This window comes from Gavialis gangeticus, unplaced genomic scaffold (assembly GCF_001723915.1).
Source record: "Gavialis gangeticus isolate Ggan-Ray unplaced genomic scaffold, GavGan_comp1, whole genome shotgun sequence".
NCBI classification, from domain to species: Eukaryota; Metazoa; Chordata; order Crocodylia; family Gavialidae; genus Gavialis; species Gavialis gangeticus.
This window is the reverse complement of record NW_017729022.1, coordinates 139,976,408-139,982,219: the sequence shown is the minus strand read 5'-3', so window position 1 is coordinate 139,982,219 and position 5,812 is coordinate 139,976,408. Positions and strand designations below refer to the sequence as shown.

The following is a 5,812-nucleotide window of genomic DNA, read 5'->3' as shown; positions in this document are numbered from 1 at the left end:
TGAACAGCACAGGCCCCAGGACCGAGCCCTGGGGGACTCTTAGGATTAACTTCACAAGAAGGTCATCCCAGCTGGGTAAGAAAGGACCCATCCAAAACTGCACTTCGCAACACTAAACTAGCATGTACACTAAACTAAAGAAATCACACAGCAATAGTGACAAAAGACAAATCCCTTTTAATGCTCTAAAGTGCACAAATGAGAATTTCATTTTCTTGGTAATGTATCTGGCCACACTGATTGATTGTATTGTTCTTATGTTATAGTCTCTCATTTCCCCAACTGTCCACAAACCTATTTGTTAGGATTTCCTTTCTTTACAACACAAGTTGCAGCTTTCTGTAAGGCAGTTATGGATCCAATTCAGCAACAAAGTCTTCCTCTCTTCATAGAGATTAATCACCAAACACCTTAGTCAATAAAAAAATAATGTCTGATAAAACAAGGTATTTTAGGTGGGTCATTTTGGATTGTCACTGTGCTTGAATGGTATTTCAAAAGAAGAGAGGAGGAAAATAAGAATTTGTGCAAAAGGAAACACAGAACTCTTCAAATTATTTTTTAATCATCATGCCTCAGAAATTGTCCTCATTCATATAACTGCTTCCAGAGTACTCTGTTCTTCATTATTTAATTGATCAGTTGAGAACACAAGAGAGACAAAGAGAGAAACAGAGACAGACAGACAAATTTAATTCATACAAGAGACTCATGAAGATTGTATGCATGTTGCCCATCAGGGAATTATAATGTTTGCTACAAAACAAAACACTGAAGGTTTGTTCAGTTTACAACCATAAGCTGGCTTTCCTCTACTAATTTATGGTTTGAGTTTCTATAGCCTTTTCTCTAGATTTTTGACAAGTGGATAATGCTGCTTGTCTATAAGACCAATTAATGTCTATTCTGTATCTCACTTTATTGCAGTTTGCCTTCTGCAGTATATGATCCCTCTCTTTCATACTACTTAAAGGATGAATAGCTGTCTATTTTCCCAAACATATAGTTAACGAAGAGCTTCTCAGGTGGTACAGTTAGCTCTATGGCTGACCTAGAGACAGCCCAGTTCAGGAAGCATGAACTAAGCTCCCAAAAACCTTTATAATCAAATGTAAATTAGGGTAGCTTAAGGCTCATCTGATTTATGCCAGGAAAACAGTCTCCTGGAAAGCTGCAAAAACAAATGTAAACCCATTTCTACTGCCATAACTGTACCTGCACATTTGCAGGGGAAGCACATCATGCAGGGATGGAAGACTTAGCAGATCAGATCAGCCATAAAAAAAAATGCTATTTACAGTCACTTTCATAAAAAAAAAAAAAAGTCATAGAAAGTCATAGATATAGGACTGATTTTTCAAATTAACTGAAGTCAGTGATAACTACAACCAGGGCAGGATGTAGGGGAGAAACGGGTGCAGTGGTGTAGTTGTACCTCTCCTCAATTCCTGCCTGTAACAGGGGGCCTTCTCGGGGCTGATTTCCCTGTGGCCCGCCCACCTGTTTCTGGGCTAAGCGCCTGCCATGTCTTGTTGGTAATTAGTTAATTGATGTAAATTAAAGTGGGAGGCTGCCCATTTCCTGCCCCGATGCCAGGGGGTGGTATCTGCGTCTCTGTTCCTCCCCTACACCGCAGCCCAAGCCTAGCAGATGTCATCCAGATGTTATCACCATCACAAGCCCCACACTGGACCCCAGAATCGTACTAGTTGAACCCCGCCTGGATTCCTCTCCTCAGGCGGCCTATTCCACCTTCATCCTGGGCAGCATAGCTCCCTGAACTGTTTCCCCCTTACAAGTGTGGTACCCCCAGGACCTTTGGCTCACTAGCCCTGGCCCACCTCCAGGCCAGTCGGAATCCCAGGCCCTCAGCTCTTGGGCGTTCCTCGTGGTGGGCCCCTGGCCCTTCGACCCTTCCGGTCCTGGCCCCAGCGTGGACCAGTCAGGGGATATCCAGACAGGTGTGAGTCTATGGCCCCACTCTCTCACTGGGGTCCACCTTCCAGACCCTACAAAAGGGGGTAACCCACCCGGTTGTGGGGGCTAGGGGTTAAGGTGCCCTGACCCGCCTTTCACCAGGGTGGTAACTGGCCTGGCATTTCCTGGGGGCTCCCACACCACTGAGAGCCCCACCAAGCCACCCACTCCCTGCAAGGTGCAGTTTTAGGTCATGCCCAGGACCAGGAGCCTCCTGACCATCCCCTACAGCTCCTCCCTTACCTCCAGATGATACCAGCAGCCCTGCAGCCAGGCGATGTTGTTGCCTGGCCTCCCAGCAGAAAATGCCCTGTTTATATGGGCAGCCCTGAATCTAAAATGGCTGCCCTCATCAGGCACCCGCCGGCTGCTGGCTTCTGGCCCTTAAAGTGGCAGGCACAGACAGTGCCCTGCCACACTGTCCTAGCCAAACTTTGGAATCAACTACCAGGGAAGGGCACTGGCTTTTCTACTCAGGCAGCGCTGAGGGTGTCAAATGGCTTCATGGCTAAGTGTAATCTACTTGATTCCTGCTAATCTTGTTTCATTCATAGAATCATAAAAAATTTGGGTTGAAAGAGACCTTCCAGCCCAAATAATTGCCCACCTCTGCATTATACAGAGCAACTGGTTGGATGAATTTGGGTTAGATCATGTAGCCTTCTTCCTCTGAAACAGCAGAAGTTCGCAAGACACATGGTCCAGTTCCATATGACATGTTCACGTTCTAATCTGTATAAATCCCAAAGTGCATTTTGTTTCCTTACATCTCAGGCTTAGGAAACTGTTGTGCATTTAGAACATAGAAGTGTTAGAAGACAAAGAAACCTGTTTTCTTACTCCCTGTTTTAGACGTCAGTGACTTTTACAACCTTTTGCCACAGACTGTCGTTTGCCAAGTAGTCATGTGTCTTGGATCTTTCTAAGATCCATCAATACCCTGTCCATGCACCTTCAGGGTCATTTTATTTCCTGTCACTTTAAGAAATGACAGAAAGGCCCATACCAACATTGCTTAACCTCTCTCACTCTTTGAAGCAATATGCATTATACACTATTATTCTTCCCTATTAAAGAACGTGCCATCTACTTAAGCATCTTCATTTCCACAGTGAAGCTTATACACTTTCCTTTTCCTTTATAGTACAGCAACCTCGCTTATTATAGCCTTTCTAAACATATGCATGTTCTAGCTTGTGCAAGAGTGCTTTGACACAATTCAAAATTAGCCTCCTTTATTTCTATTTTCTCAAGTGCCACTTCAGTATCTTCCTTCTCCTTTATGCCATCAATCCAGCCACAGTTTAACATATGCTCCTCCTTCAAGTTCTCTTCAATCATTACTGTTACAAAATAATTGTTCTGAACTTTATGAAAGTTCAGTATTTGATTGCAACATACCATGATCATTTCTAATATACAGCCAACTCCTGTCATTCACTTGATAAGCCTGTATGATCTTCTCTCCCACAAATTTTCCTATTCGGTTAAAGTATGTCACTGGCTACACTTTTAACAACTAACACATTTCTTCGGTCTCTGTTTTACTCCTCATGTGCCACCTTATCACGCTTCAGCATCCTAACCTGCCATTCTAAAGGCTACTTTTTTCTTCCAAATTGAATCCCAACAAGTGGAATTTGATGAGGATTCCACCAGCAGTTCCTTTTACCTGACTCAGCACTGGTTTAATCATTTCTAGGGCATTACACACAGACTCCTGCACAGACAACTTTGATTTGTACCAGCTGTATTCCATATACCCCAATGTACAAAAAACAAAAAGATTTCAACTACATCTTTTCAATATTTAATTTAAAAAATGTAACTCCAGATCCACTCAATACTTTGCAGTATAGAATCACTGATGTTTTACAAAAATAATTCTGAAACACATGCAAAGTGAAACGCATCACATTAACAGAAAGCATTTTTTCCTGACAGTTCCACATTTTAATGTAAAAGTATTGCACTTAGGAAGTCACAATCCTTCAAAAACTTAACATTGCCCAAGAAATATGTACCAATGTGGAGTAAATATATTTAAGATCCATAACTGTAGCTGTCTCCTGAATACAAAGTGAACAAAAAGCTGCTTAAGTAACAGGAGGGGGAAAAAAGAAAAAAAAAAGTTTCCCTCCCTAAAGCAGACTAAACACAAATGGAAAGCCTTACATGTATTTTTTAAAAAGAAATTAAAATCAGCAATTCAGCTTATTACCTCATGTCACTGTGGACATCAGTGTTCAGTCTGTGTAGGGTGACATCGCAGTTGTATATAGGAAATTAACATAATATTCTTAAGAGCAATCAAAATTATCACCTGCAAATATCAACAACTTAAGCTTAGGAAAGTTCAGAAAAAGCAGACAAGAATATAGTTGGATGCGAAGAGGAAGGATGAGCTCAGCATTAAGACACTGGGCAAACTCTGACGTTTCACCATGGTCATACAAACATCCTAGTAAAACTTGAGTTAAAAATAAAGTTATTCTCTACGTGCATCATTTTTTCCCCTTTGTCAGCATAGAACATAAACCCCCTAGGCAGGCAATGACTCATTAAACATATATGGCATGCCATAAGGGGTCCTCTGTGTGTTCTTATACCACAGCTAAATTCCCCAGAATGAAAAGCTCTGATGCCTCCTATAAGCACTCCACTTCAAATACTGTAATTCAATCCAGATTTGTGACTGGTTGATAGAGTTATCTGTCTACATAACACTTAGGTCTACAAATCTGTTAGGACTCTCCCAGCCCATGTGGGACACTGAATTTGACACCTTCCCAGAAGGCTGCTTCAGTTTTCCATTTTCACTGAAAGATACAAAGTGTGAGTGAAGAATATTAGGTTTAACCATAGAGATATGATCCAACTATAAAGACTCTGCCTATATCATCATTCCCTGGCCTACTGCAACCATAAAGCTACTTGCTTTCTATGTCCTTACAGGGCATCACTCCAGTAGACAGGCCTCAGTTGAACAGGACCCCAAAGAAGGCCTGGGAGGGACCCTGTCAAGGGGTCACATCCCCTTCATGCTCACATGAGAGTAAGAGAGATCTGGTCCTGTATTGCAAGTTTATTTTTGTTTTTTTAGTTTGTGTAAAATAGTAAGGAATGAAGTAATTTCATGGGGTACATCCCAAAGCCATTCCAAATACATGTATTTAGTTGCATACACAGATACTAAGACCTTGTGCCATAATCAGGGAGGCCAACTTCAGGCACAGCTATCCAAGAGAGACTTACAGTTTCACTAAACTAATAAATGAATGAATGAACAGATAAATAGATAGATAAATAATGTAAAAGAAATACTGCATGGTTTACTACCTCAGCAAAGAAGTCTATGCACTGCAGGCTTACCAGTCACCTATCTACTATTCCTGAAGGCTTGGGTAGATGACTGCCACTTTTTTTCCACCCCCCACATACCAATAAAGCTAAATACCATACAAGACTAACCTAATCAGCTCTAGAGAAAAGTGCCTGCTGAAGCATCCAAAACTAAACACAGTACAGAATATAACTGCCCCACCTTTTAGGCAATTCTCCACAATACCTTTATTTCCACATCTATACAACTACTAAATTCTCAAATGAAATTTGAAGTACTGGTTAAATCCAATAAAGTTTGGAGTGACAGCCAATGTAGTCCTTATGAGGTCACCTCACTTCTTTGATATACTGCTGTCACTAGAAGCGCTCATTCTAAGATAACCAACAGGCTGCCAGAGTTGTCTGCACAAAATATTTTTTTTGGGGGGGGGGGGGGAAGGGGGGGGGGGGAGGAGAGACGCACAAGGGGGTTATGCTTACTAAACCCAGA

At 41.8% G+C, this 5,812-nt stretch overlaps 1 protein-coding gene across 1 annotated transcript in view; it reads right to left on the bottom strand.

The window, feature by feature from the left end:
* Nucleotides 1–5,812, bottom strand: part of MACROD2 (MACRO domain containing 2) — a 1,830,990-nt gene that overhangs the window by 1,806,027 nt on the left and 19,151 nt on the right. The window lies entirely within an intron of this gene.